Consider the following 7,652-nt stretch of genomic DNA (forward strand, 5'->3'; position numbering starts at 1 on the left):
AATATGGTGAAAGTTTCACATTCATGCTCAAATACCCCACAAATATTTAGTCAAGATGAGAGTTTAAACCAACAAAACTTGACACAAAAGGGATTTATAAGAAAATGATCCCAGACATGGATCAGAAGTAATATTTAGAATGGAAAGCATGACATTAAATTCAGCTTCTAGAATGGCCTTGGCTTTAACTCTATTAAACATTGTGACCCTAACTGAGCCCTAATAATAAAAATGATAAGCTCACTGTCTACAAAAAGTGAATAGTTTTTCTGAAACTTGCTAATGGACATGTCAATGCAGTGCGCATATTTTTGAGCATGTATAATTTTGAGCATGTGAAGATTTAAAAACCAAACTCATCCCTGCACTAAATGTAAACACCTACTTTTGGTTTCTGAAGTTGATGAATTTGTTGTTGAAACTCTTCAAATGCATCCTTAAAGGTTCAAAACTAACCACAGTTAATGACATCCCTCCCCATGGTGAGTCTATATAAACCAGACCCATCTGCTTCCAGCAAATTCAGTGACACAGTTTCCGCATAACCCAATATTTCTTTTCAGTCACATCTTAAACATTGTTTTCCACCTTGCAAATATAGTTCTGTGCGACATTTGAAAGTGTTGCCTCATCTGCAGCAAACCTTATGCTGGCAACAAACTCCTATATAACTCCTCTGGCTCCTCTGACTTGGATTTGTGGGCTGCAGCTGTGACGCTTCTTCAACATTACAGCCAAACAAGTGACCACGCTACAGATAAAAAGGGCCAGCTTGTAATGCACTTTAATTTCATTTTCAGACTCGTGTTATTCTAGTCAAAACAAGCGAAATAAAGTTTCAGCCCACATCTGCCCACACATCGCAACTAACTGTCTGAATTGCTGTACATCTTCACAGCGTAGCTATAACTCATCTACATCCAGCAGTCAATAGGGGGAATTTTGACATCAATCAGTGACTTTATGTAGGAAACACAGGGAGAACAAATTTACATAACATCCAGCTTAATAAATAGCAGTGTTACAGCGCTCAGAGGGAGGTGAGTCGAGAAAATGATAGAGAATGYAACACAACACCTCCGAATCACACACTAGCTCATTGTCTAATCAGTGTTTTCCAGTTTCCTAATTAGGACTTGAATTCAGACCCTTAATGTAGCCCTTATTGCTTTTTTATAAAGGCTTTTCTGTTGCCAATCACCTAAGTACAACACTAAAATAGATGTTACGCTTTCTTTGTAAAATAAGTAAATGTTTTGTTTTTTGTTTTTTTCTGTGATATGCTGTGAACTTATAAATGTAACCAAAGTGGTCCTACTGCTGCCATAAATTCACACATCATCTTACTTTCATTAATAGATCTCTTATGTTCGCAGCTCAAATGGTAGTGTGAATCTTCACACARTTAAGACTAGTCTGTGACTAGCAAGTCACAATTTGGTTTAATAAGAAATGTTTCTGTTGTAGTGCTTGACCACACAAGAGGACTTTTGGGTGTGCTAGGAAGATATTCTGGGCAAAGAATGGAGACCCKGAGTCTGAACAAATGGATTCCGGTGCATGAGGAGATGGGCAAAGGTTAATTTAATCATTGTTCTGTAGAATTAATATGTTGGAGAAAACCCAGTATGTGTAYCGTCCTGCKCCCAATAAAAGCAATGCCGTCCAGAGAGCAGCAGGGAATCCTCTATGATCCGACTATGATTTCCTCATGATTCGGTTGTGCTGACTTTGGCTGCAGTTTGTAATAAAATCTTTACTGTTCAACAGAAGTTYGGCCAGCAGAGCTTTTGTTTCTGAAGCATCACCAACACTTTGAAAACTACCACTGATAAAATACACCACATTGTCTGATGAAATAAAACTAAGACTGGCGGGGCAGGGCAGGGCAGGGCAGGGCAGTGCGGGATCTAGCAGCAGCACGATTCGACCATGGATGYTCCGACTGCCCATTTCCTCTCTGCTCACTTTTTTTYATAAAGGCCACCAGAGCTTCAGAATGTGTTCTTTGYAAAATTATATAGACTAAGTTTGAAAAGAGCAACATTTGTAGATGTGCAAACTAATGGAGGCCTACATTCAAAGGACTTCCAATTGTAACTAYAACAAAATTWGYTCTGCATAGAACTGACTCAAAGGGGCTGAATCCAGATGCATTTAACACTTTCTGCCTTTTAATTTGTAAACACTGAAAGTATTTTATTTACATGTCATAAAGTTTTGCTGGAGCCTTGAAAATTTAGAAAAACTGCAGTTATTAATACTGTATGAGGGAAAGTTTACATGCAGACGTGTGCATGTTTAAAAGGTATCAGGATGCTTAGTACTTGTTTTGTATTTCAGTTTTGATTTCTGGAGTCCAGAAGATTTTACTTCAACAATTTATATATAATTCAAATATTTTAAGGGAAAGACATGCAGTTTCCCCGATGTTGACATAGTTTTAAAAACCTTGAACTGTGATTTACTATTTTTATAAGAAGGCTTCTAAAAGGGTAGTTCTTGGTTTTACTCAGGAAAAGCCTGACTTCTGTGGTCAACATTAAAATGACAAACATCAAGGACTGGACATGTTGTTTAGCATAATTATGGGTGATTTATGTTATATGAAAATAAAACAAAAATAATCAACTGGTAAACCTGATTGTGTGAGAATTCTGGTGCACTTGGAGGCCACCTGTTGGATCGGGGTCTTTTTAAGCAGCAACCTAGTGCATTTATGCCTTGGGCCGGCCATGCATTACATAGAATATACACTATAGACACAGAGCAAAACTAGGTACGGATATTTATATATCTGACAATAAATGTTCCAGATTTTTTTTTTGTATTTCTAAATTAAGTTATAATACGTATTATTATTATTATTATTATTATTATTATTATTATTATTATTATTATTATTATTATTATTATTATACTTTGTTGCTGTTGCTAATATATTGTCTTCACACCTCCTCTCCACTGACGCACCTCTCTCCCTCCGCTGTCTGTGGCCAACAGGCTCGCTCTCGCCTGAGCGCGCTCCTCTGTCGGCTCACTAACTGGGTGTCGGCGTGAACGTCGGGAAGCTGTGAATGAACATTAATGTGGAATCTAATGTGCTTTTCGCGCCGGATGGTTTTCCTCGGCCATTTCATTTCTGCTTCGGAAGCCGGGTAAGTTAATTTCTGGCAAGTTCTGCGCATAATGGGACACAGGCTGGTGCGTATTTTGATTAATTTAAGGAAGCGAATTTAAGAAGTACTTTCTGGACACAGACAGGTTTAATATTATAGATGTCTATTTGACTCAACTGATGTAGATGTTCTGTTTCTGTTTTTCTACTCACATTTATGTGCTAAATTTACACACAATTATATTTTCTTTATAAATCATAAGTATTGTCTCCCCACGCAGTTTAATAAAGTATTATATTGGCGAATTTCGAAGACCTCAGGCTCACATGCCCTTACATTTGTGCCAACATATATTTAATTTAAGTTTTTTCCAATTAAATTTTTTTTCTCCTCTCAGATCAAAAATATTGACTGTAGCACACAACATAATTGAAGGCTGGCTTTAAATATGCAAGAGACCAAATAAATAAACATACCTTCTGCAGGTATGGAGTTTACTGATTGACTCCCTCAGATTTAATTAAGATGGAGTACAAATGAAAAGATCGTTCTTGTTCTGAGGGTTTGATTGGAAGGGAAAGAGAATGTGTTGCTGTATGGACCCAATATCTGCTCATAATAAGACTCCCATCTGATGGAGACTTTTATAGCACCACATCCTTCAAATACTTTCTGGGATTCATGAGGGAATCCATTTAGCTGCAGTGTTTGGGTTCTTTGAGAAACAGAAGGTTCACTTTCTTTTCAGGAGCAGCCCCAAAGAGATCAGCTCCACAACACTGCATTAACTTTGGCATGTAGGAGAGTGCATGTGATAGAATAGGTAGAGGTTTGCATGTGAAAAAAAATTTGTATGTGCTGCAGTGTTTGCGAAGGATTCATTTACTGTCGGAATTGGATGGTACGACAGAGATAGCAGAGGAATCAAACGGCTGAGAGACTTGAGAGCTCTGTTGTATAATTGTGAGGACCTGTGTGCTCAGCATTGTGGATGTGCATCCCACCCAGTCGCCAAAACAGAAATTTGATGTTGGAGATTTTTTTTATATATATAATTAAAGATAAACAAAAAGCTCAATTTTCAAATGTGCCTTTTGTAATGTAAATGTAAAACAATGTAAAATAATTGCATTTGAGAGTTACTGGACATTGTAGTAAGAAAATTACTATGATAGAGCAGGTTCTACAGATAAAATAAAAAATTAGCTATAAAATATTTTATGGCTGCAGAGACCAGGCTGTTCAGGGCCATACAGAAGTTGAAAAACCCCTAAACCTTTTCATAGCTTGTTGCATTATAACAAAAAAAAAAATGTCAGTGTTATGTGGAACACCAGCACAAAGTTGCAAACAATTTGGAAGTGGACAGAAAATGTAGTTGGTTGACCAAGTGGGTGACAAATTCTGAAAAGTGTGGCATGAATTTCTGTTCATCCCTCCAGTGTCAACACTTAGCAGCCATTCTGTCAATTACACCTGCAAGTCTTTAGTGGCATGTCACTACCAGCTTTCCACATCTAGAGACAGAAATTTGTTCTTGCAAAATGGCTAAAGTTCAATCTGATCTGATGGAGAGCATCTCTGAACACTAGTGCAGATTTTAAATTGTATTCAGGTCTGAACCTTTATGGAACTGTTTTAACACATGTTCACATCTGTATTTGCACTATTCCAATGCAGATTTGGCTGCATGACAACTTCTGCCACAGCTTCAAGGCTTTTGCAGCTCTTTCTCCAGATGTGCCTTGTATTTAACTCTCTCCCATCAACTCTGCCCAGCGTTTCTTGTCCCCGGAAAATAAAAAATCACCCATAATTAAGCTGCCACCATAATGCTGTGTTCAAAGTTATATGCATTCATACTTTATCATCTCATATAGTACTTTGCGTGAAGAACAACATCCCCACTTTTTATTTCATCTGACCGAACAAACTCCATTTTGCATTTATTGCTTTTACCACATTTGCTTGGCAAACTTTGAATAGGCCTTTTAAAAATTAAAAAAATAGCTTTTTAAAAAATGGCTTTCTTCTTACCACTCTTTCATGGAGGTTTGTAGAGTCCACAACTAATAGTTGTATTGACAAATTTGCCTACTTCAGTTGTAGATCTCTTCAGGTCTGCCAGCGCTATTGTTAGCCTCTTAGCTGCTTGTCTGAGTAATGTGCTTCTTTCCTGGCATTTATTTTTTATGTGGACAGCCATAATTTGGTGGGTCTGTAGTTATACCATACTTTTGGACTGAACTGTGCTGTGTGAGAGGTTCAAAACCCTACTTGAAACACCAAACAGATCTGTCAATTTGTCTTTATGAGACTGTTTCTTCACTAACATTTTCTTACAAATCTCTAAGGCCTTCACAAAAAAGCTGTTCTTATCCCAGAATTCAATTAAAAGCAGCTGACCTCTTAAGGCAAGTGGTGACACTTGGTTTTATTCAGGAGTTTGTAAAAGGTGTCAATATTTCCATGCTACACTTAATTGTAGGAAGCTATGTTACCATAGTACTTTAAGGACCTTCTTGCTTTAACATTTTAAATATTGAAGGATGTCGAACACTATGTGGCAATGAAAATACATTTACTACTGATTTTTAATTACGCTGAAGTTGTTGTGTTGAAAACAAAAATAATGGACACCATGATGAGATGCAGAGTCAAAGCAAGGACAAAGTCTGGTGATGGTCTGAGGCCTCGTTGCAGAAAGCAATCAGTGCAGTTGATTCAGTGTAACTCATTTAGACTGATATGAAACCAATTGCCAGTGGAACAGCTGTAGTTTCTCTCTTCTTTTCCTTAAAACATTAAAACATACTACATCAAGCACAAATAGAATTGCTGGATGTGTTTCTTTCGATTCTTTACAATACACAAGACTGCAGTATGCTTTGAAAATGTAAGTATAGATGGTATTACCAAACCGGTTTATAATTAAAACTTCAAATTAATTTTAAGGCAGCGGGAGACAGAAAATAAGTTTATTTTAAGCATACAAGTGGCTTGAAGCAGCACTACTTGGTGAAAACACTTGAAGGCAAACATATGTAATATTATTGCTGTAAAGTGGCCAAAGTCACCCTTGGAGTAGAATACATCTTTAACTCCTCCACAYYGAGAGAAATAAGAGGTGTTTCTGGCAACACATCAGGATGCCTCCAGGGCACCTATGTTTGGAAATCTTCCATGCACATCCCACTGGAAGGAGACCACAGGGCAGCTCTAGAAATTACTGGAACAACTATAAATCCCTGGAACTCTCAGTGCCTTGGGATTTCTCTGAATGAGTTGGAGTGGCATTGCATGTCTTGGTTTTTGGCCTGGAACTGTTACCTTTGTGACCTGAACTCTGATAAGCAGGAGAGGATGGAGGGATGGAATTTGTTCTCTTTTCCACTCTACCTCACATTGAAGGGTAAGAGTCTTAAAACCACTTTTAACTTCCATCATGCAGGAAGTTAAAAGTGACTATGACTAAGACTTTTAGTGTTAGTCATAGGACTAAGACTTTTTTATAGAGTTGCATGTGGTTATTGAGCAATAACTACCTCATCTTTAGTTTTCTTTTGAGAATGAACAGATTTCTTTCTCGCTTTAATGTTTAGCCCTTGCACAACTTTTTATTTAAAGACATAATATTTGTTAACCAGCTTAACTCTGACCTGTGACTAATGCAGGCATAAAAGAAGACTCTTCACAAAGACTGAACCTGTGCTGTGTAAACCACATAACAGACAACTATTATAAATATTTGCATTTCATGGACTTGTAGCCAAGAGCCCACCAAATAGTGCATACATTTAATTGGTTGTCTACGAAAATACTTTAAAGATTAAGAATCATCAGATTTATCACATTATGCACAAACATGGAGATTCCAAAGAGCTATTAGCTGAGTCATAAAATTGATTGACAAAGTGAAGCATGAAACACTTTTAGGTACTGTGTAGGCTTTCTTTTTTCACTTTCTTCTTTTCCTTACTTGTTTCTTTCTTCCTTCTTTTCACCAGTCGCTTTGTCTTAAGCTATCATATTTAAATAAAGTAATTATTACAAATTGAGGTGGAATATTAGGCTACAAATCCCAAACTAAGATGAAAAGCTTATTGAAGGACTTCAAAGTATCATGGAAGTGTGGTAAAATATATTTTGGTTGTAATGAGGAATGATTTATGTCTCTTTTGTACAGTAAATGTCTCGTGAGACAGAAACTAAAAGCATTGCAACAAACAAAGTAAAACAGAACATTGCTATCGCAACGGGAGAAACACATGTCAAACATTCACAGTGGCTCTCAGTTTGAGTAATTCATCCATATACATTATAAAAGAAATGACGAAAGCGTCCTTACTACAAAATCTGAATGTGTAACTTAGATTCAAATGCTTAAAAGTTAAGAATTTTAGATGGGAAACTGTTCTCATCAAAAAGCCATTGGTCAAATTGTTTAGATGATGTTGGTTATTTTTACTTATTTCACAGAATATTTTACTGACTTTAAGAGATGAATCACTGAAAGAAAGCTGGCAAAGAAAA

The 7,652-nt window shown here is 36.9% G+C and overlaps 1 protein-coding gene across 1 annotated transcript in view; it reads left to right on the forward strand.

The window, feature by feature from the left end:
• Positions 1 to 3,010: 3,010 nt before the first annotated feature.
• The window catches only part of htr1fa (5-hydroxytryptamine (serotonin) receptor 1Fa), a 35,160-nt gene continuing 30,518 nt past the window's right edge, over positions 3,011 to 7,652 (forward strand). The window contains exon 1 of the mRNA XM_008403629.2: positions 3,011 to 3,158. The gene's annotated coding sequence lies outside the window, so the exon portion shown is untranslated. The remainder of the gene's footprint in view (positions 3,159 to 7,652) is intronic.

The sequence above is a fragment of the Poecilia reticulata genome, linkage group LG2, assembly GCF_000633615.1.
Source record: "Poecilia reticulata strain Guanapo linkage group LG2, Guppy_female_1.0+MT, whole genome shotgun sequence".
In the NCBI taxonomy this organism is placed as follows: domain Eukaryota; kingdom Metazoa; phylum Chordata; class Actinopteri; order Cyprinodontiformes; family Poeciliidae; genus Poecilia; species Poecilia reticulata.